At 43.2% G+C, this 24,431-nt stretch overlaps 1 long non-coding RNA gene across 1 annotated transcript in view; it reads left to right on the top strand.

Moving 5' to 3' along the window:
- Positions 1 to 6,074: 6,074 nt before the first annotated feature.
- Positions 6,075 to 24,431, top strand: part of LOC116430820 (uncharacterized) — a 165,599-nt gene continuing 147,242 nt past the window's right edge. Inside the window, exons 1-2 of the long non-coding RNA XR_004235795.2 lie at positions 6,075 to 6,266; positions 11,129 to 11,187. This is a non-coding gene — a long non-coding RNA (uncharacterized LOC116430820). The remainder of the gene's footprint in view (positions 6,267 to 11,128; positions 11,188 to 24,431) is intronic.

Raw genomic sequence — 24,431 nt, 5'->3', positions numbered from 1 at the left:
CAGAACTACAACTCTAGGGTAACACAGTAGCTGGAGGAACACCAGGAAACGAAAATGAGCATAATTGAATCAGCAAAACCGTTGTCTTCGACATAGACGTGTTACAAATATAATTGCTAAAAAATCGTGATAAAATCACAAACTAAAAATTTCAGTTAAATCGAATACTATTCAAATTTATTTTCACATTTCTAAATCCATCCATGAAGGTACCACAGTTTCATTTACTCTCAGTCTCTTCGAATTTCCGTATAAAAACGTGAATTTGCATGAAGCTCCGCAGTCTAATTGCGAATCTTAATTAAAGGTAACAGTCTGATACAACCAGTCCGTACAATGTTCAACGTTAGACGATCAACTAGCAATCTCCCCACAGTTCTTACTTATTCAATCGCGTTAATTACTCTCCTAAATCGCGAGAACAATGAACCAACACCCATTCGTCGAAAAATCCGTCCAGTACACTTCAATTTCTCGAAAGCCGCGGAAGATTCGATCGAAGGCAGTTAACGGGCGAACGAGCGAGCCTCACGTTGACAGCGAGCGAAATCTTCATCATCGTAAACGGTCCCGAACGAATGAGCCTGGAACGAAGCTTTCAAACAAACGCCGCAATGATTCTGCAATAAAGGCTCGTCAACGGACCGCTCCGCCGCCCTTACAGGCTTATCTCTTTATTCCCCGCTCGTAATTTATAACTTCGTTACACGAACCAGCGCGACTCCTGATCGAAATCTGAAACGAACCGGCCCGGAATCACCTGTTCCACCTTCCTCCCTCTCTGGCTTTCATTGTTCCGTGGCGGGGATGAGGAAAATGTTTAGGCCGATGTCCCAGCAATTAAGCACCGATACTGCGGTTACGTTTCGATCGCCAGACCGATCCGAAGGAGATGGCCGGCGCGGCGATCGCTGTCCTCGCCGATCGAGATCTTAAAAGGGTTCGAAGGCCCCACCTGCCCGATCTGCATAATGCCGCGGCGCGCGATGCGCCGCGTCCATTAGCCTCCGCGGATTCCACGTCGGAGGGATCAAGCCATAGGCTATTAGCTCCGTCGAGCTGTTGGACGTTTTAAACAATAACTATCGATTACTTCTAGTGGCGCAAGTCACCCTACAACGAGATTTGTCTTGTCTGTTTCACGCGACGATTATATAACTAGTATTTCTGTGTTCTTGAAAAAAGGCTTTTGTGAAATGTTCTTGGATTAATTACGTATTAGCATTGTAATGTTATTGATAATATTGATTATTATTAATTATTAACGTGTTAATAGAATTAGAATAAAGAGAATAGATATTTACGAAATTGCAAAGTTTGCATATAGTATATTGCAAACTGAAAGTAAAGAAATTTCTATGTTTATATAATTTAATTTTGGTATTTTAATTGTGATTGCTAGAAAATTCGTTTATAGATCTGTAATTGTATTGCACAATGTCTTTCTAAACGTAGCTACAATTTATCGTAGTCTATAGAAGTCTGCAGAAATATTTGAGCGAATCCTCAGCAAAGTTTATCACCACTTAAACTCAGATTCTGTCGCTGTTCGCTCACCGGATTAGCAAGATGTGTTTCTTCTTGGCCCTCCGGCCCATTTGTCCCACCCACTTCGTGTAATCTCTCCGCTCCACGATCGTCGGCTCTAAATCAACCGTGAGTCAGGACCGTTGTGTTACACCTCAAGTGGATGACCTCATTACTTCTTTACACGGAACCGCTCGATGTTCCGTCGCGGCATGCACGCGAGTCCAAAACCTTATTTATATTACAGCGGACGCGATCCCTTGAATGTTTGAAAAAGTTAATGTCGCACGCCTGTCCTCGCGCTACCCCCACATCGGAAGAAATTTATCAGGACGCGTTATTCGCTGGATGCAATCCGAGAGTTGCATTTCAATTAGTGACGACCAGGTTGCTGATACGACCACGATAACCCTGTTTGCGCGATATTTACCAAAGCGAGATAATATTTCCAATCAACTTGCCACGATACTGCGATATCGCAATGCGCATCAGGTTCTGCCTTTTTTCCTTCATTTTTTAGCTCAGATATTTCCTGAGAATGTTAATGCGTTGGAAATTTATTTGCCAACCGTTAAATAATAAAAATATGATAAACTATCAAATTCACTCAGTGTCATCGAAATACATTTCACTGCGAACTTCATTGTAAAGTCTCAAGAGTTGAACATTTTTGTTGTTATCCAGTTTTCGTTATTTTTGAGGAACTTTAATAGATTGTAGAAGAGTGTTTTGGATTATTTCTAAAATTCTCAGACCGTTGTCGTCTCTTTAATTCAAGGGAATAATAAGAGGAAGTAATCGCGCGACAGGCAATCGAGCAAATAGAAGAACCGAAAGGTAGGATCGAGCGATACAAAGGCGGTCGGCTGGACGATCCTAATCGGGACTTCCGGCAAACTTCGATCAACCATGGTATCGATAGAAAACAAACCCTTCCTGCACCCCTATTTCCCTGTCCCTTTTAAGATCGAGACACGGGACAAGCTGTTCAAACAAATGAAAGCTGATGGAAAGTGTGAGGCCTACTGTCTGCGACCTCTTCTGTTCGCTCGACCAGCGATTGATCGATCTGATGCCCAGACTACGGTGATACTTTGGCTTTTAAAATACTTTTAGACACTTGGATGTCTGAACGATTGAGGTTTGGCGACTGTGATACTGAAACACTTGACGTAATGACAATAGAATGCATAGTATTCACGACATTATTTAAGATGAATATTTACAACATCAATAGTTTCAAGGTTCTTTAACACTATAACTACCGAGCACTGAAATTGACTTTTTGAAATTCCTCTGTAGAAACTTTAAGAGTGCATCTATTGCGACTTTAATTGATTCATCAATCAGTTTGCGTATTTCCAAATTAATTTCTTTAATATCTTCTCAAACATGTATATGCTATGTTTTCATTAATCGCGAAAAGAAGAAATCATGAATGGGTCATTTTGACCCGTTCGGTAGTTCTAGTGTTAAAGATATGTAACGTTATCGAAGGATTATAAAAAGTCACTAAGATGTCAAGAAATCTAAGGAACCTAAAATTACATGGCAAAATTCGAGGGACTGTAAGAATCCTCACAAAGACTTTAGCAGCGTCCAACTGACCATAAGAAATCTTACAGAAATTTGAAATGTTCTTAAGGCTACTAAAAGAAAGCAAAGTATCCCTAAGATCACAAGAAGAAATCCGAAAGACTCCGTGAGTCTGCGATGGACTTTAGAGGAATCCCAAAAGATTTCAGGAATCAACAATGCACTTTAACGGACTTCATCAAAATGAATCATTCATCGACTGAATCGAAAAATAATTTCCAACTACCCAATGGTAGCTAAAGAAAGTAAAAATAGCTCAAGTAGGTCAGGAATAACAAGGGTTAGCAGACTTGACTGCAAAAAATCTTGATGGATCTTTTGCACCCTAAATATCTCATAGATCCTCTTAGCGTAGGAATCCACTCAGAAATGAGAACCCGCGACCATTTTGCGTCTATTTCCATACTTTCTGTTCGTCGGTGCGCACGATCAATCATTGATTGTAGTACCGACTCTGATACATTAAATCATCGTCCACGCTCATGCAAGTTTTCAAGAGTAATTACATAAGAATATTGAAGCGAAGATTAAATGTGCATTTAAAGCGACAGCCGGGCAACGTCATTTTTCATTCGGCGTGTACGGATACGGTCGAAGCATATTTATGAAGGATAATCATTCGAAACATTAAATGTACATTTACCAGCATCGGATGGGATCGCTTCGTTCCTTTTTCAGGTTTTTACCGGCACCGGGGCGAGCGCGCTGCAAGTGGACGGCCTCGCAATGTCTGCTTTATGGAAGTAAGTAGATTAAGCCGGATTATGGTAATGTCGCAAGTCGGAATCTACTGTCTGACTAGGGTACGACACGGTTCTACGTGTTCGTGTTCGGCCACGTTAAGATGTCCAACGTGTTCTGATTCCCCTCGCCCCTGGAAGTTCCATCGGGAGTGTGTGTTTCAGGGAAAATCGCTATTTTGAATTTCTCTTCTCCAGTGACTCTCAAAGTCCCGACTTCCCGACATGCATAAAACAATCTTGCTGGCGTTGTGCTATCCCGACGGTCTATTCTATTCTTACAATCACAAGAAAAGTGTTTTAACAAATATTTCGATATCCTGTACGTTTTAAAAGGATAGGATATTTTGAAATGGTTTATCGAATTTAGAATATAGAATTTATTTGATATAATATAATGGAAACATTCTTTTTATTATCAATTTAGTGAAATGTTTAAAAGAAGTAATATATAATGGAAATATATAAGGGAAAATATGTCTAATTAAATTTTGTGTGTATATGTTACGTCAGTGATCTGTATTTTTATAGGAAGCTTCGTTATGTATCATTTGATTAAAGGAAATTGTACGTGTTATAGATTTCCATTGGTTCTTTCGCAGGCTGCGATAAACGTTTCAATGAAAACACAGATTATCATTATACATCTGCCCCGTGCGACGAAACGATCAGCATCATCAGACGGCTGCTCTGCGCTGTTTTTTGCACGACTGAACCGAAATTAACGAGACCATTTGCAGTATAAAGTATAAGCTCATTTAACTCATTTGCCGCCAGGGAATCTTGCCAAAAAGCATTCTCATTGTGCCGGCACGCTGGAATGCTGATTACACTTCACGCAGATAGAGCTTATACACGTTACTATGATATCTAATAATCCGCTCCTTATTAAGTTTGTGTTGTGTAATTGCCACGGAATGCGGCTGCCCCGTCTTTTCTTAATAAAGTCTTTAAGTAAACGAACATTAAAATAATTGTAAAATTATTAAATTTATCAACGACTAAAGCTACCAGTTGTCCCAAATTAACTGAGTACTTCAACGAAAATAAAAGTTGTACTCATTCTAAGCTATTAATTAATGAAATACTAGAATATTCATATATTTGTATATTCACATATTCATACTTACTATATTGGTATATTAGTATATTGGTATATTGGTATAATGATATATTCCTATATTCGTATATTCGTATATTCATATATTAGTATATTTCTAGTACACGTTTCAAAATTTAAACTTAATTTCACGAACCAGTAATTCTCATTAATTATTGTTATCTCTACAAGATATTCCAACGCTGTAAAAATATCAGTTCCATTAACAGTACGCGCAACATATATTCTAATTAATCGTGGCTCAGAACTCTAATATATCAATTCCCTCAAATCAAACTCAAGAAGAGAAGCAAAACGATACACAGGAGTTCGCGATAGACCAAACAAAGAGTACGATCGAAAAAATCGATTATCCGACAGGTGCCGTGCCGGATTCCTAAATTCTATTTTCAGCGATCGATATCCACGGTATCCTCGCGTACAAGAATAAAACGCCGTTCCATCGGAAAGAGAGGCGCGCGACGAAGCGACGGGAAACGGTTGCCGAGAGTGAGGAGAGTTTGTCAATCGGTTAGAGCGTCGCGGTTAAGTGGTTAACATAGGTTTAAGATTAGAGAGTGCGAGTGAGAGGTAGGGGACGGGGATGGCTTTAAGGCGATTTAAGAGCTGTCGTTTGCCGCTAAGATGTTTTCATTAGCAGAGGCCGGTTCGCGCGCGTGCACGCTCTCTCGCTTCGTTCGTAAATTCGATCCTCTCGCGGCTCGCGGAGCTGATCGGCCCGGGCCTCGTGCCTATTTGCCTCTTTAACACCGGGGCACGGGGCTTTTGGGCAAATTAATTGCCGGTCCCCGGCGACGGGGTTAAGTGGCGTTTTATTTTCGACGGGCCGCTGAATTATGCGGGACGCGTACGCAGGTGTTGCCAATTTCGTGAAACCTCGTATCTAGACCGTCGCAGCGACGATCGATGCGATCTTCGGGGGCGTGTTTCGAGAACATAACCGGCCGGATAAGAATGCCTCCTGGCCGCGATACGGTAGATTGAATTTAACGATAGTAATTAATACTTCACCGGCGCGTTTTCTCGTAACCGAGAACTCGTAGCCGGAAGAGTGCGCTGTTTCCGATCCTGTTGATACAGTTGTAAGTAACCGACACAAGTCTGTTTTGATTCGCGTCCTGATAGGTCGGGTTGGAATTTTGTGTACCCCGTTTAGTTTCTTCTTGCAGTAGTTCGTGGGGAAGTAAGTTAATGGCTCTCCAAACCAGTGTTTCGCATAATTTTATTCGCATAATGGAGGGAAGATAAGAATAACGAATGGAACTTCGCTCGAATACGTAATGGTAAGGAGTTATTTGAATACGAATTTATTCGAACAAGGATTCGTCGGATTGTTTTGAGTGTGTCTCGTTAGTTTCGCGAAGTGTTATAGTGGATGCTCTTTCAAACTTACTCGCATTGTTATCGGAAGGAATTATTCAAATGAGAAAATAGAATGATTCCCCGCGAGTAGAAAACGGTCGCATAGAACAGATTCCCATGGAAATATCGCGCGGGCGGAACGGCAAAGCTGAAACGTCCACGATTTCGTGGAAAAATGCTTATTATTAAACGCGGGATACGCCGTTATACCTCGCAAAATATTTCCCCATTCACCAAATATTGAAAACTATCACGCGCGATCGCGTACTATCCGCTCGTCCGGTTACCGAATAAAAATCGACTGCCCGATTAAATCACCGAAATATGTCCGTTTCTCATCGAGCGGCGGTATTACAATTAATCGAGTGCCGCGTCGCGAGGTATCTATCGCTCGACCGTTGGCCGGCGCGTTATAATCGAATCGATAAATAAATGCCACCGGCTCTCGGCATCCGAATAGTTTCACGTATCATTACAATCCATCCAATTCCGTTTTATTCGACAACAGGCTCGATACCAACGACAACAAGACGAACGTTCCTCGTTTCACGGACGTCACCCTTATCTTAATTCATGGATCAACTCCCTTTATCGGCGTACCTTAAGGCTCCGACAAAGGGGGTGTACGGGGGAAGAGGGTGTTGAATTATCAGTGAATTCATTGGGAGAATCCTAAGCAACCAATCCCCAGGCCGCGATATCCTCGGTGACGCGCCGCGACTCCGGCTCGTCTCGAGGCGAGCGGCGGATTAAAATATCCCGGCCATTAATTCCACGGGGCCAGGCGAAATAAGCTTCTTACGTGGCGCGTTATCTAGGAGCCGGAGCAAATACACCAAAGGATAATAGAAACATCCTTCGCTTAATAACAACGCCGATAGCGCGCGCGCGAGCGGCACGAGACAGGGCCATTTTCGCGCAAATGCCGGAATGGAGAGACAGTTAGGCCTCTCGGCTGGACTCCCTCCGCTTCCTCTCGACCCTACCTACGTGTCTCACCCTCCAACCCTCCCCCAAACTCCCCCTCTTACATCCAAGGATGAACACGCCAGGTAGACACGGCCCTGAGGCAACACCGGCGGACCTTGATAAGCATTCAGATTAGTGTGACGCCTCGAATGTGTTTACGTTTAATTACGCTAAGAGTCTCCATTAGGCTGGACCGCTGCCAGCTTCAATTCGGAGACCGGTCTGTTTTACCGAGCGTAGGTGCACCCACTTAACTTCTTCCTCATCTTCCGCCTCGCTCTCCCTCTTCCAACCACCCTCCACGCCCCTCTTTTACCGCCCTCTCTAGACCGTGTTCGTTTTCTGTTTTCCCCTTTCTTCCTTCCTTTTAGCCTTCCCTTCATTTCACTCTTCTCATTTTCTTCGTTCTTTCTCTTTAACTTTCCGTCCTACCGCGTTAGGATTCTATTCCCCTTTCAGATTCGTTCCGTGTCTTTCATCCGATGACTACTCTGTGCTACCCGGTTTCTTCTGTTTCTAACTCCCTGTTCTTTCATTGCTTTGCTACTCGCTACCCTCTTCTTATTTACCCTTTAGCGTCCTTCTGTGTTCGCCCCTAACACGGAATGAAGATTCAGCCCTTGGCGCGCGATTCACTTCGCGACCGTAATCGTCTGGTTTATTTTGCTGTTAATATTTATTTGTGAACACGCGGATGAATTTGCTGTGTATTTTAAGCGTACGTTTGCTTTGAGGGTAAACCATTGGTTAAAGAATTTGGTGATCACAGCGAAGTGGTCTTTCGTTTTGATCCATGTGCGATGGTTGAACAACAGATCTTTGTGGTAAATAAAAGTTTCCCTTTGTGGTGCGAGAAAACGAGGATTAGGTAGAAACTAATTTCTTCACTTAAGGATCTTAATAAGTTCAAAACAAAATAACAGAATTCTTAAATTCTTACAAATGTTTTGCAAACATTTTCGCTAAGAATCTCACTCGTTATTGTACAAAGGGTTCGCCAGATTGTAAATTATACGAGATGGATGATCCCTGGCTACGAGCGGATGAATTCCGACGCGATGGATCCAGATGGCTGGACACGGGGTCCCAGCTTGGACACACGGGACCTTCCTGGATTCTTTCCCGCCGCAACCTATTTATCAAGCGATCTCGGAACGACAACGCGGTTCTCGGCGAAACCCACTACTTTGTTGCTATCTTAATAGCAATCAATTCCGCTTAATGCCGTTTTGACGGGAGCGAAGCGGTGTAAAGAGAAGCGAGACTAGCTCGCCGCGCGTCTTGGGAAACGTTCGTCTCGGACCGTTATAGCGATAGTGTCGTTGGTAGTGGTAGAGTTTGCTGTGTATAATTTATGAGCGAAGGATTAAATATGTAGTATTGAAATTAGCATGGTATTTGGAAACTGTTTTGCGAAGTTATGATTGGTTTCTGAGTCTTCTAATCTTGGACTGTTGAGTAATGTGAAGATAAGAAAGTGTTAATCACTCATTAGATGAAACTTTCGCTCATTCCAGTGGCGAGCTCGAATATTTGGAAAAGGTTCTAGTAAAAAATTAACGAATCGTCCAAAATGTAAGATATGTAATCAACAGAAGGTCAGCCTGTTTTCTTCTCTCTTTTACTACGATTGAGGTTACGAAGATAAAAATTTCTACGTAAACAAAACTTCAAACAACCACGTCACAAAACGCTTTTCGCGTGGCTCGCAATCGCGAAACTGCTGAAAATGGAAGACGATCAGACACCCCTTCCGACTTCCAATATATCATAACCGAAGAAACTCACAGCATCCAAAACATTCAAACGAAATCCAAATTTCTTAATCAATCACTTGCCTACACCGCTAGGTATTCGACCGATGGTGGGCGACAGATGGCCTAGCGGTTGCGGAGGTTACAGAGGGTGAGCGAGGCGGAGGGGGTAAACGCGAGTGGCGTCGGAGGTGGTGGGGCGGTAGAGTTGGCGGAATTTAAAAGCGCTTTTAGCTTTTAGCCCGGGCGATACCGCTAAGAAAACGTTTTAGCGGATTTCATTTGCCCGTCGTCGCGCTCTTCGTAGTGGAGTTCTGAGACGATGGATCTCTGGAAGATTGTGGCGGTGGCGCGAGACGGAACGAGACGGCCGGAGGGCGCGGGGAGGAGGGAGAAAGAGGACTCGAGGGGAACGCGGGAAAAGGGTGAGAAAAAGAGGCGGTTGGCGGGCGGTTGCTCGGAGGGACGCCGGCAACACCGGTTATTAAGTAGATGCTACATCGGTGAATGAATATTTAAGACGATCAACAAGTTGCGGATTTTTCTTTAATCAGCCTTTAACCCCCTGGAGCGGCGGCAACCCCTGCCACGTTCACGCCACTTACTCGAATTATGGTGGGAAAAGCGGTTCGAGCCGCTTACGCGGAAAGATTCGTGGCATCCGTGGCTCTTTTCGCCGCGCGGCGCAAAACGGTCGACGTTTCATTTCCTCCGGGAATTTATTTATTTACCGTCGATTTTATTATGCGCCTAAATACGCCGAACAGAATCGTCGCGCGATTAATTGCCGGCGATCCTCCGTTCCGCGATCGAAGAAATTAATATCGGCCGGCTCGGTGGGCGGGGACTTTTAATGATCCGGGGGCCGGTAATGGAAAATGCGAACCGTATTTTTATCCCGGGCGATTGTTAATGGAAAATTCTGCCGACGAGAACACGCTCGACGTTTCGATTATATATAGCCCGCCGATACCCTGCCCCATTGGCCCCCGCTCGCCCGATACCTTTTCCCCGGTGGAAGTTTATAATTATTATATCACAAAGCCCGATCGTAATCAATCGACAGACTCGTCAAAGTTAGTTAGCTACTTATTAGAAATTGTTCGGCCGGCCACTGTTGGGTTACGCCGGCCCGAAACTGGACCGATCCTGGAAATTAATTTTAACTTCAATCCGGGGTAACGAACGTCGGAACGAGACGAAGAAAAAGACACACCACGCGTTTTTCTGTTTTCGTTTGTTCCTTGGTATCTTGTATGAGGAATTTGATAGTATTTGGTTGTTTTCTTGTAGTGACGAAATTTAATCTTGTCGATTAAGATGATAGAATGAATCAAGATACTTTTGACAAAAGGAAGTGAGAAATGTAGATTTCGATTGATGAAGTCTGCGAATAATACTTAAGTTATTCTGTTTGATGTTTTATGTTACGCAGGATATTCGTCGGTAGACTAATGATGTGTTGATAACTATCTTGTACAAACTTACTTTCGTTGTAAACAGTTTCAATACTCTCAGGACAATGTGAAACTTAAAGAAATTTTCAATGTAATTGAATTTGTTGAATGTTTGGCTTTATAATTTTCTGCGTTCTATTTATTGCAACATATGGGAGATATCTTCAAGAGGTTAATGAATAGGAAGGATTCAGATTCAAATCGCATCTGTTAAGGACTTGCAGGAATCTTCTAGGTCTATTAAATATCCTAGAAGGGACGGCTAAGTCCTTCAGTATACTGCAAGGATCTTCAATATTCATCAAGGTTCACCGAATGACCTTCAAGCAATACGAAGAACCTTGAATAGCAACTAAGGTCCATTTCTTGACCTTTAATAGACACTGAGGGGCTTGAATAGACACCAATGACTATCGGTCAAATTTCCGGAGACATTATAGACCTTCAATGACTGTCAAGGTCCAGATGAATATTTGGACTTTCTCACTTAAGACAATCAAAGTTAATGAGAGACGATAGTCTGAAATCATTTGTACAGTTTTATGGGGTTGATTAAAAGAACCAAAATAATTTTAACATTAAATATTGTATCTTTTGTTGCAGATTTGAGATCTTCCTTTCCACCAAGGACAGCCCATATCCCTCGTATTACGATTAATAAAGTAAGTAGACTTCTACTTTCTACTCATTTACTTTAACCACTTTCACACCCTATCAAATTTCTCAATCTACATCCACCTCGAATCCGCATTAACAAAAGAAGAATCTCCAACTAAACTATAAAACGAGAAATTACTAAAATTACAGACTCACTTAACCTCTCTCCAATAGCCAAATCTCTCTACTCAAGTTTACTTCGAAAAACAGAACCAATCGGAAAGCGTCCAAGCAATAAAGCTGGAAAACAATATTCAAAACGCATTAAAACCGGGCGGCGAAGATACAGTATATAAAACGTCTCACCGTCTAGCGCGGACAACTCGGTGTCCATCGTTCCGCTTCCATAAAACGTGGCGGGGCACGTGGGCCCAATAAAAAATCTCGGAGATTTTGAAAGGGAACGACGAAAGCAAACCGGCGCGTCGGTCGACCCCGCCAGTGATTTAAATGTGGCTGGCGGCAAGCTGGGGATCGATCGATCCCTCGTTCCCTGTCCATCTGCCGGATTGGTTCGTAGCTAGTCGGATAGGTCGACGGACAATCGGCAAGAATGAAGTTTTATTTGCCCCGTGTATTACTCTTCGTGAGATGGCGTTCCGCTAGGAACACGGCGGTCGGTCGGTCGGTCCTTTCACTCCCCTTTTCGCCAACCCCTTCGCCCTTTCTCCGGTTCCGGTGGTGGTAGTGACTGATCCGGCGTCGGTGATACCGCTGCTGGTGGTGGAGGGTTCGCGAAACACTCTAAATCCCCAAGGCAAATACTTTTTCTTCGATATCCGTGGGCCAGAAACAAACAAGATTCTTTATAGACGGGGCAAACCACTCTTCTATAAGTACACCCTCTCCGCTATCCTTCTTCCACTCGCGTGTCCATTCTCCTGCCTCCTCTTCGAGGATCGAGAGGTCCATCTCCGCCTATGGGATTGCTCGTACTCGCAAACTTTCCTTACGCGTTTCCATCTCCGCGCTGGATAGAGACAACGCGCGTGCACTGATTTCCTTCGTGCGTCGCTGTCGTCTAGGACCCCGAGTACAAGGGTGTTCAAGAGGTATTGGTTCGTTAAGCGAGGACTTACCGCTTTATTGGATAATTCGAGGAGTGGAAGTTATAGCTAAGTTCGTTGGGGATTTATGGTCACTTAGGATTGGGTTGTTCGGTACTGGAGATTGTATCGCGCGGGTAATTTTAAATGGCCTGTAGGCATGGCCTCATACTGATTGTGATGTAGGCTTGCTTGATGGGAGTGCGGACTACATTGTGGTTACGTTCAGCGTAAAACCGCAGTTTGTTGCGAGGATGTCTGTAAGTTGCGGATGTAATTTTGTTACTTAGAAGTTGGGGTTGTTCTGTGCAATTTGATTTAGCTATACGAAACCTGGTGAATTAAAATTGATACGAAGAGGTGGCTGTTAGTATAATTTCATTGACGTTATACCGATGTCGCCAAAGAATATTTCAATTGAAAAATATCAAAAACGTTAACATAGACAGAAACTGGTATAATATATAGTAAGTTCGAAAAAATCCAATTTCTCCGAACAAATAAGAATCTCACGCAACGATATCATACACTCATCGCTGTCCCGCAAATTTTCCATATTTACAACGAACTCGCAGTAACGGGAATAAAACGGAAACCCGAATTTCGTGTAACGAGCGCGCCGATGTTTTTATCGCCGGCATGAAATAACAAAAAGAAACAAACCTCCGTTCCGCCGTGTCTCTCCCGGACAAGTAAATAAAAATGTGATAAAACGGAGGCACGATAAAATTCAAAGAAATTTCCTCTTTTAATCCGGCGAATCCATCGCCGCGTGAAATCAATCTCGATTCGCATCGGGTCTTCGCGGGCGCGAGACTATAAAAATCTGAGTTCGAACGAACATTCGACGCTGATAATAAATAACAATTTTTGCGCCCGTGGATCTGTCCCTTTGCCGAAACTTCGGCCGCCTATTTCAGAAACGCCCCGCGCCGCTCGTCTCGCCCCGTTCCGCCGGCCTTTCGCTCTATCGGTGTGTATGTAGCACTGTGCTCACGTATGCGCTCCGGCACGCGTTTGCGCCCGTGGCTCTCCACTGAATGAACGCACACAAGCGCGCGTTGTTTGCGCGCGGCCGCAACAGCTAGCCAAAGTAAAGTAAGCTTTTAGCGGAGTGGCTGATTTATCAATGTATTTATTCCGAGATATTGAATTCATCTAGTTAAGTAGCGGTACCGGTGCCGGGCCGGCCCCGGTCTCTCTATAGATATTTTCACCTACCGACCACCGCCATTTTCGCTTCGCTCGTTCAACTCACCCCCTCTCTCTCTCTACTTCCCGCTGCTTTTTTTCCTTCGCCCTCTACCGGAATTATTTCCGCTAGCCGTTCAAACTTCTCGTCAACCGCTCATCTCTAAATTGATACCCCTCAAATCAGCATAAAAGCCCGCACGAAAAGCGAAACGGTTGTTTTTCCTTTCTCCCTCCGTCGGCGCGTCGCCCGCGCCTCGGAATTGCTTTCAAATCGGAAGATTACCCGGCAGACGCCTAGTTATTGGAGTTTCCGCGACGCCGAATTGGGACAAACTCGAGGCTTACTTTGCGAGAAGTCCGAGACACTTTTGTACGCCTTTCTCGTGTGTCGCGTTCAATTTATTTCCAGTGTTTCAAGTCGGCGCGGAGGGGGATCCGAGGTAGCGAGTTCTCGTCATTTGAATAATGTACTAAGGTTACGGTATATATTATTTTCTTGTCTTGTAGGCGATATTAAGTTTGGTATGCTATGGAGATTCCGAACTAAGTCTGATGGACGTGAGTTCTATTCGTTTCGTTGATTCGTTGAATCAGAATCAAGATCGTAAAAATCTGTTCCATTCGAATCATAAGAATATTATTGAGGTCCAAATATCTAATATTATCTTTTGCCAATACAAGATTTTCCACGTATCATTAACGCGCGACCGGCATCCGTTCACAACATTCAATTAACTCGCATCAATTCAAATCACAGAGAAAAATAATATCGCGTCGAGGTGAGCGGAGACTTTAATATCTGCGAAGCGGGAGCAAGTTCGATCCCGGATAAAGGGTCCGGTAAACAAAACTAAATCCCGAAGTTCCATCTTCCGGCTGGAAACGGAACTCCGGGTCCGTGATTGCCGCGGTAATTAACTTTCAACTCGTTATCGCGACAAACGAAGCAACAAAAAGCTTCGCCGGAACGACGGAGCGCGAAACAAGACAGGCCGGTAATCGAATCACGGGGATCCGCGGCGTTCTCGGGGCGAGTCTTCGGGCGCAATCGATGAGAACGAGACGGATCGAGCTAGGAAAAGCGAGATGAAGAAGGAAAACGTGGGACACGCGGGGCTCCTCCAAGTTTTCGTCGCGTTTTCTTCTTCGTCCCCGGGTAATTGGCGGGCGCGATTGTCAGCTGGTTACGTCGGTTTGCCGTAATCGATTCGGCGAACGTATCGGCACTTGTACGCGTCCACCGTTGATGTGTCATTAAACGATCCCTCGCGCGGGCCCGGTCCTTGTCATTATTACAGGGCCAGCGGAGCAACGCGCCGATATAATCGGTAGCTGGTTGCAACGCAACGTGACGTCCGGGCAAGTTTGTTATAATACGGCGTGACTGTGCGAAGCGAACTATTTACATAATTTTAAGTAGCCAGGTAATCAGAATGTTAATTGCAGGGCTACGTCTCAATTGGCCGAGTTCCGAGGTACATGCCGCCGCGGCCTGGACGCGCCACGGAAATTAGCGTTCCGTGTTCGTGCGAACGGAAACGCGGCGTCCTTAAACTGTCGCGCGATAATTGCATTAAACAACCGATCGGTATCAACCCGGTGTCTCTCGGAACCTTGCTTTCACTCTTCTCTCCGCTTTGCCCCTGGCCCTAACACCTTTCTACCACCTTCTCCACCCTAGGCTCGAGTCTCGTTCGAAACCCCTCGTCATTGTTATCTTTTGCTCGGATAATTGCGCGAGCAGTAATCAACGCACTATCCGTTGATCTGACCCCCTCCACGGTCCACTCATCGCAGCTGATCCGCGTGCTCGAAGAACAGCTAAGTCATATCGCGATTGGACAGAATTACTGCTATTAAGTTCGCATGACGGCGTCTCGCTGGCTGTCGTCGGACCGCGGTCGCGCAACTACCGCCGCTTAACGCGTGGACGATGTCCCTTGACGGATATAGCCCGCACACTTCTACGCGAACAGTTCTTGGTTTTTGACGAATTTATGCGTGCCAAGCGGCATCGCCGCTATTTAAAGATACTTTGTGTGATGAGGCCTAATGTTGTGATGCTGCGCACGGCAATGTAGCGTGCGGTTCGCGAGCCAGTCGCGTTTGAAGTTACTCATTCTCGCGAGCGCGGAGAACACAATATAATCGGAGTGCTAGAATTTGAAACGATTCGTGATGCGTTTCTAATCCATGGAAATTTGTATTTCGTGCATTGATTCTAGTGAAATTCTTAAGAGTACAAATAAATTCTTATTCAACTTCTATTTATTTCGATCGCTTTAGAGAACGTTAACATCATGATCTATCAGATGAATAAATCTTCTCACAGACGATACAGATACATACATCTCTACTAAAAAATAGATAGTTTTACTAGCCTTAATGAACAGTAAAATCGTCATATTCGAGGAATCCAAATATCTGTGGTGCATCGTTCCCAGTGCCCCAGACATCGAGAAGCCGGCCGCTGACAACGACCGTTGAATTTCGACATTCGCCCGCCTGCATGGCCTTAATCGTCTTCGCGAGCATTCAATCTGCCGTTTCTTGGTCCGCCGGAATTTCGTGAGCGGCATGTGTCACGGCATACCTGTCGTCTAGCAGTTGCCAGCTGCTTAATGCCTGCCCTAAGGGTAAAAGCGAGGGAACATGAGGCGCCGCTTTCACGGCTAATTTCGAACGCTTTCTTCCGCCGTGCCCCCGTCCAAGATCCGTTCTTTTTTCCCTCCCCTTACCTACGCACGCACGTCTCCGCTCCATTTTTTCCTATGAACGTCTCTGCGGACTCTCTTTTCTCGTCTTTTCCATGATTCTTCCTTTTTCTCCGTCGTTCTCCTCCTTCCTACCTTTCCTTTTGCCACTCTTTCTTTTTTGGTAAATTATTTTCCGAGCAAAGAGGGTGCGGAGTTTCTCCCCGTTCACTCCCCTTTCGTGTTTCTCCCGCTGTCCCTCTTTGCCGCGTTTTGAGATTCTTCTTTTTGCGTTCTCCTTCGACACTGCTCTCAGATCTCTTTCCTGTCTTTCTTTTTCTCTCTCTTTCTTCCTTAATCTCTTTTTCTTTCTAGTTGTCCCTGCCTCTCTTTCGATCTGTCTTCTCCTTTTTTCCCTTTCGCCGTTTCTGTTTTTCCTTCTCCATCGCACGTCCGGACAATTTTTTCTTCGTCGTCTCCTTCCTTCGCCCGTTTACTCGGCCTCGCGACGGGTATCGAGCGACGCTACACCTGGCCTTCATCAAGATAACAAGAATGGTCTTTTACGAGCGAGCCTAGCGAGAACGTTAATTCACCGGGGCCGATATCGGTCGCTCAATTAATTGAAATATACGTTTTAAAAGTCGCGGATGAGATAACGCCCGCCGCGGTCGGCCGCGGCCCCGGACCTGTTCTCCCATCGTAAAATTGAGTCACCGGCCGAACGGAGTTTCCAGGCTAGAGTGTGTACAGATGAGCCAACTGAGGTGAATGAAACCCGCGTTCTCAATAGTATCGGACACGGCATCCGTGAATTGGAATGTTTATCTTCGATGGGAGATGAATCATCGAGTTCTCGTTCGGGATCTGTATCTATTTTACGTCTAGTGTAATCGACATTTTTAGTTAACGTCATACGACCAGCTCAAAATAATAGTGAAATAATTGAATACTGTTATCACAATTACTAGTATTAATAACTAACAACGATTAATATTATTGACATTATTGTAACATTAGCCTTTCATTAATTTAAGAAAAATTTTACAAAAGCTTCTTTTTTATCAAGAACTGATTTTCGACAACTTTGTAATTAAGTATTTATTAAACGAACGAGAATTCTATGTTCAGTACAATTCCACAGTTAAGCTAAAGATTTATCATCGACGACAAAAGATTAACATTTAATTTCGATTTTAAAAAATCATATAATGTCTATATGTATAGGGTCCGGTTTAAAATCTCGAACCTCGGCCCGTACCTTTCATACGATCCCGCAATTTATAGCAACAGATAAAGTACATAATCTCGGTTGCCCAAATCTGAATTTAATAACGTAACTCAATAACGTAATTTATTAACACCGCCAATGCGCGTATTGGCCTTAGCCAAACGGTTCCTTTAATTGAATTTAATTCGCAAAATATTCTTCCTCTTAATTGAACGTTTACGTTACAAGCCTTTTCCCTTAATTGAATTTTTAATATAACTCCTTTTTATATTATCCGAACGTTATTTTCAATCAAGTTTCAGTCCGAAAATATTAGTATAAAAATTATCGTAATAGCGTACCGAAGCAAAATCGTATGTTCATATGGTACGGCAGGGGCGGGCGGAGATCGTCGGCAAACGGTAAGGACGCGTAAAGGCACGTTGAAAACGTCGCTAAATCACCGTCCCAATTACCACTCGTTTCTTCCATTACGCGGAGAGGTAGCCCCGTCCGCCGTAAATCAATTAAATTAATAACGATCGATAATTAGACCGGTTCCCCGATAACTTGGCCTGCTTTCTACGAAGATATTGGCTTACACTTGGAGCCAACCGTCGCCCCGGCTCCGAGATAATCGATAATGTACAATTATTATCCCTCCGCCCGGTGTAATTACACTCGTCTCCGATTTAGGGAATTAAAGCTGGAGCCCGTGCCCCCTCAGCAGCGGCGACGGCGGCGGCGCCCGACGTCGAATTCCTAAGTCTTGTTATTATTTCACCGGGGATATTTAAAAAGCCGTAATCTCCTTTACTTTTAATCGGATTACGGCCGAGGCAGCACGATAAAAGGAGGACTCGCAATCTGCGCCCGCCGCCGAGACAATGGACCGTCGCTTGTAAAGTCGGGTTCATTATGAGACGAACGTGAATGCGTTTTACCTGCCCCAGACGCGACTCGACACGACACGACGCGACGCGACGCCATCCCGATCATTTCACGCTTTCGATGACTTTTTTTGGGAGGTTTAATTGTTAACGATCTTCTCCGACGAACGTTTCGCGATAGATGATTGTACCGTTTGAAATTCTTCGAGAAGATTTTATTGTGTACAGTCGTCCCTCAATTTACGCGGCACTTTTTTATACGAGTCTAAATAAGAACACTATGTACCTTTGTTGTGAGAAATGTTATTATTATCTTTCTTATTTTGGTTACGCGTAATAAATATGTATTTCTAAAACTTGTACCGGCTTTTCTTTCGAGTATTTTGCTTTCTCTTGTACCGACAGACTCTATTTACGCGATTTTTATTCGCGTAAAATGAATCCATATGGAACGGATTCTCGAGGATCAGGTGTATTTTAAATACATCATGCTGTTTGTTGTACAGGGAGATTATTATGCGTAAAATTAATTATATATAGAATTTATTACATACAAAATGGAGAATAAAACTTCTTTCGTTGAGTTTGCTTTGATGAATTTTGCAAATTTTTGTATAGTTTATTTTACTGTGACCAGCGACATGTAAAAAAATCACTTGGGAAGGAAAATCACTTTCGAGTCTCGTGAGCAGATTATTATTCAACGAAACTAGTTACTTTGTTTGGTATAGAACAAGTATTCAGTTATCTATGATTACATTAAAGGTGTGTGTGTTCGAAGGAATATTTTCTTGCAAGACCGCGTTTTTAGCTACAGTTAATGTCTATCGTTGTGTGATGTTTTCATTTCCCTCCGTGCAGCAAAAAACTATTTAAAGCACCTCTTAAATTGATTTTATTTCTTCTAGCGGCGCGATAGAATGTCTCACTTCGCGGTATCGATCTGTCAAGTGACTTATTTCATGTTCGTACACCGTTCTGACGTAAAAACCTTTTGCATGTCCGCACGATGCGCGACGTACATAGGAGTTCCACTATGAATAAATGACACGCAGCCTGACTTTATAGCAATCGAGCGTACCGTTATCCATTAGTGATGAGTCTATGTACAGTTTGATTAAGCTAAACGCGGTATACGGGAACAGGATCCCCCACACCGGATGGTGGTGCGTAATACACGGTATTTTTCTCGGGTAATAACTGAATGTTAAAAATAATGAGCAGGTGTCATTTCTTTTGAAGTGAATTGCAGTTTAAAATACAAGTTATTATCAGAATCTATCGAAATAACTATTCGTTATTCGATTATTTATGTGGAATGTGTTTTTTGTGTGATTAGTTAGATATTGAATAATTTGAATTGTCAGTGGAATACATTATTATGATAAATGTTGATAAATTATTTGAAATAATTTTGTTAATTTATTTGAATACGTTATTCAGTTTGACAGAGATAAATACTTTCGTAAAGTATTAGAATGAATAGAGATAAATTATTCGGTGAATTATGAATGAATTGATAATAATTAGACTAATTTACTACGAAATACGGTTAATTATTATGCGAATGAAATATTCGAGTAGTAAGAGTTTATTGCGTTAATTATCTTCAGAACAAATGTTTATTCGACTAAATCCGTATAATACCCAACTTGGAGATTGGCAGACGTTCCATCGTAGCATTGTAAAAATTCCTGCTCCCTTCTCGATAAAAGGAAACGATTCGACGTTTGATATTTCAATCCGGAATAGCCGCGTTTGGACGCACCGAGATAGGGGTGCATTTATTTTCGGAAAAGTTTTTACTACGTAGGTTGTATGCGATTTTACGTTATCCTTCCCTTCGAACGACACTGTAACGTTTGTGGACCCTTTGGACATAAAAAATTTGAAGACTTTCGCCGGAGCAATCGATGGGAGTCTATCTATAAACTGAATTGACAAACATTATTACAGAAATGCAGTATCTCTCGTTTGATATTGCATATTATTCCGAGGAAGGTCGACAGCAACCTTTTTTTTATAGACGAATGAAAGTTTCCCGAAAAAGTAAATGAATGTTACGAATCCTATTACACAATCGGGGAAAATAAATTTGTATAAATAATTTTTAAGAGATATTTGATATACAGTGCACAAATTTTGTTACAAAAACAATTCTCTTTCACAATAAGAGTATAGTCACATTATAACTGAATACAAAATTTATGATTATTTGTCATAACGCTACGAGAAATATATTTCTTATATATTGATTATCATTTATCTCCATCATGTCGAGGTATTTGCTACAGTAGGCATGTCTTATTTCAGTCAGACAGCACGAGAAAAAAGTTAAATGGAAAAAACGACCGGGCAACCAATTAGAGAGACTCAGAATCGTGTCTGCTGCTCTTTATAACCGCCTTGACAGTCCCCAACAGCGAAACCACAGAAATCGAATAATCTACTATTTGAGTCAAGTAGAAAATGAGTGTGGATTCTTCTTTTTACTTTCTATTATTCTCACAAAATTGATTTTCGACGTTTCTTTCATCCCATCGAAGAGACTGATGCCCGAACAAAGAAAAGAGGGGCCAGGTGAATTTGGAAAATTATGCGAGGCTGACGCAATGATTTTTTCTTCCGTAATTAGACCGACCGGTGTTGCGTGATTCCGTTGCGAAACGTTTTGGACAGGTTGCTTCGCAAATTCACGTGGGCTCGAAACTCATAATTATTGTAAACGCTGCGCGTCTGATGCGATGTCCCTCCGCACGCGAGCACTGGTAAGAAGGCTCGCGGTCAATATTTCCTGACTTTTACAGTGTTCGTGTCTCGTGAAGGGGAACACGGAATTTCTATTTGTAATGGCGCGTTTACTCTTTTCATTGAGAATACCTGACGTATAATCACGGAAACGTATAAACTTCTATGCCCGAATTGTTTGCTTCGAAAGTAAGGAACTGGCGAAGAGTAATCGCTGGCAATGGATTGAACTTTATAATTTCGTAAGTTCTGATGGTTAGTTTTGCGACAAAGTAATTCTTCGGAATTCCCCCTTGCCGGCTTGCAGTTTGCTGCAGCACAGATGATTTCAAATTTCTCAACCAAGAATTTCCGAAACGGTATAGGATTTCTTCTTTCAATGTGTATTTTAATTTATAATTCTCATACGCAAAGGTATAATTATCCAATTATACAATTAAGACAGCCGAGAAATGCTCAGTAACATTAAACAATCAACGTAATAATAATTTAACGTCTGCGTCCTGTTAAGAAATTAGATCTAAAAACTTGGAGTAGCAACAGGAAGCCACCATTACTATGATTATTTTGCAGTTGAATGATTTCACGTTTCAACGTATAAGTAATATTAATAAAAGTGTTACCTTTTGCGCGCGAAGAGGAGCAAGTTACTGAAAATATCTCGGCCTTCATCATTGGTCTGATTACCGATATTAGTACGGTCTCCTCCCCTTTCCCGCCAGTTTTTATCATCGCTCAGTTAATTAGAGTAATTGTGGTGGCGGAGCGAACGTATTCGGATAAATGTCCCCGGTATTTGACTTCTTCCGCAAGAAATTAATAATGACGAGTAGATTTTTTCACGTTCAGAGACTTTCCTAGAGACCTAAATTGAACACGCGGCGGAACGAAGCTTATTTGGCCGTTAAACGGGAGAAACAGAGAAATCGGAGTTTTATATGACGTCCCCATCCCTCGACCTGTTCCAATAAACCACCGTACAGTTTCAATTTCAGTGTCTGCTCTTAATGTAATGAGGTTACATCCCCGGTCGATACTTTTTAACTGTTCGCGATTGTAAGCGGCCGTACGTACTTACTTTAACGTCTTACGTGTTAGCGACGACTGTATCGAAAAACTATGGATTGATGAATTAATTACTCGGTCTGTGTACTGTAACGAAACTTGCATATCGATTGATTTATGTACAAGAGAAATGTAGACATCTTTTCTGAATATTCCGAGCTGCGCATTGGCAACTTCAACGAAAACAAATTTATTTTGCCGCACAAGTTACGCAATCTACTTTATTCTATTAGCATAAAAATCCGATGCCCTGTAGTTAATGAATTCCTTAAAGACCTTGGATCTACTTTCTCTTCGAGAAATCAGCGTTGCGTGTTTAATAACCGTGCCTTTACCAAACGTATGATTAATATATCGAGTAATGTCACTTTGAATTCGTACACAAGAAGTTCCACGAATCTGTTTCTTCCCATATTATTCCATCATCAAATTAAACTAAACACAGACTCTTAATCAAAAATCAGTCCTAAATGTGTTTCAAAACGATCGAGATCACAATAAAAATGCATGAAAAATTCCTAATTCATACTCTAAACATTACTGAGAACCACAATTCAATTCCAAACGATCTAGCAATAACTAACCAACAATAACAAAAAGGATACAAATAATTCAGTCACATTTGAGGATAGATACTGATCTCTGGAGGTCGTCTCCTGGCGGTATGTTTCGAAGCCCGGCGCCGCGCCGGTCAGCCATTGCGCTCGAGATGGTCCCGTTTCCCCTCGTCACCGGTTCGACTGCCCCGAACCAGCTCACCCCCTAGCTCGGCCGGCTCGCTTGGCCTCACCTCTCGCTTCGCCTCAACCCCTTCTCGCCCTCCTGTCCCTCTGTTTAATGCAGTCCATTAGAGTGCATTTAGATCGAGGGATAGTTAAAGCGCAGAGCAGGTACGGCGCGCCGCGCCGCGCCACGCCACACCACACCACACCACGCCACGCCACGCTATGCCACGCCGCCATGGAAAATAGTATGTTGTGCCACGCCGATGGCCGCGTGTGTACTTAGAAATGACATTAGCCGCATGATCGATCCCGTCCTTTTGTTTCCACTTCGTTTCCCCGGTCGATTTTCTCTCTCGTACTGATCCGCGAACGATACGAATTGAAAGGATAGGTGTACAAGCAAGGGAGGGGGTGGAGGTGGGGGGGGGGGGGGGGGGGACAGAGAGAGAGAGAGAGAGAGAGAGAGAGAGAGAGAGAGAGAGAGAGAGAGAAATAAAGGGATGAGCCAGATCGAAGTAAAGATCGAGGGACGGTACGTCGATCGCTGTCCGGAGACGTGTACGTCTCGACCGAGCAATTATCGTCTGGGTCGAGTAACAGTTCGTATCGGAGCATCGCGTTAAAATCGTTCGGGATACCGATCACTTGGCCGCTGCCGTTTTCCGCGATTAATTACGTCCTCTTTGGACGGGAGGAATGCGTCCCCGGCGATCGGACCGATTCAGATTGCTTTGGTGATTACGAGGCGCGGATGAACGAGTTTTGTCCCGCGTTTTGCGAGGAATCTCGAAGGGAAGATTGGCGGATGGTTCGCGAAGGAAAAGAAGGTAATCGGTTCGAGGATGCGTCTATTTCACTTTGTTAGTACTTTGCGATTAACGGCCTCTTTATATTAATACTCAGTTACGAGACGACAGGACGTTGATCGTACATAATATTTCTATTAACTTTTTTACATTTGTATTTTTAAATCTACTGATTAATTCCTCTACAAATAAGATACAATATATATATATATATATATATATATATATATATATATATATATATATATATATATAATCTAAACAGTACACGCAACGTCGAGAAATTAAATATTTTCTAATTCCAGTGAATTAAAGTTTAGTCCAAGACACAAAAAGCAAAAATTACTCTCGAGTTCAGGCGACTCCAGATTTAAATCAGGTCAACAATTCACCTGTACCGACATCGATCACGATTTCAGCCTATCAATTCTAAGAAATCATAGAATAACCTCGCGACCTCTTTTCGTCGGAACAATTCCTCGTACCATTCGATTCGTTCAATCGGATTGAAGCCGAGAAAATCACGGAAATATCTTGCCACTTTAAAGATCGATACGTCAAGAAGGCAAGGGTCATCGGCGGGGTGGCGCGGAGCCGCGCGTCCCGCGGGATCGATGATCCATCCGCGGGGCACGGATATCGTTGGATTCGGCTCGGCGCACTCGAGGACGATACGGTTTGATTGCACCGACAACGGCGGGGCATTAATTAGCGTGCATAATTGTTTACCGGCGCTAAACGGAGCTGGATCAATATTTAATTGAATGCCTGCTAAATGCCAGCTGCATCGCCGCGGCTCTCAAATCGAGCTGGCTCCTCTGAATAACGGCCTTCGTGATACAATAGTCGGGACCGGGGGAGGGGGTGAGGGA

The sequence above is a fragment of the Nomia melanderi genome, chromosome 5 (assembly GCF_051020985.1).
Source record: "Nomia melanderi isolate GNS246 chromosome 5, iyNomMela1, whole genome shotgun sequence".
Lineage (NCBI taxonomy): Eukaryota > Metazoa > Arthropoda > Insecta > Hymenoptera > Halictidae > Nomia > Nomia melanderi.
The sequence above is the reverse complement of the archived record's forward strand: the minus strand, read 5'-3'. Positions and strand labels throughout refer to the sequence as shown.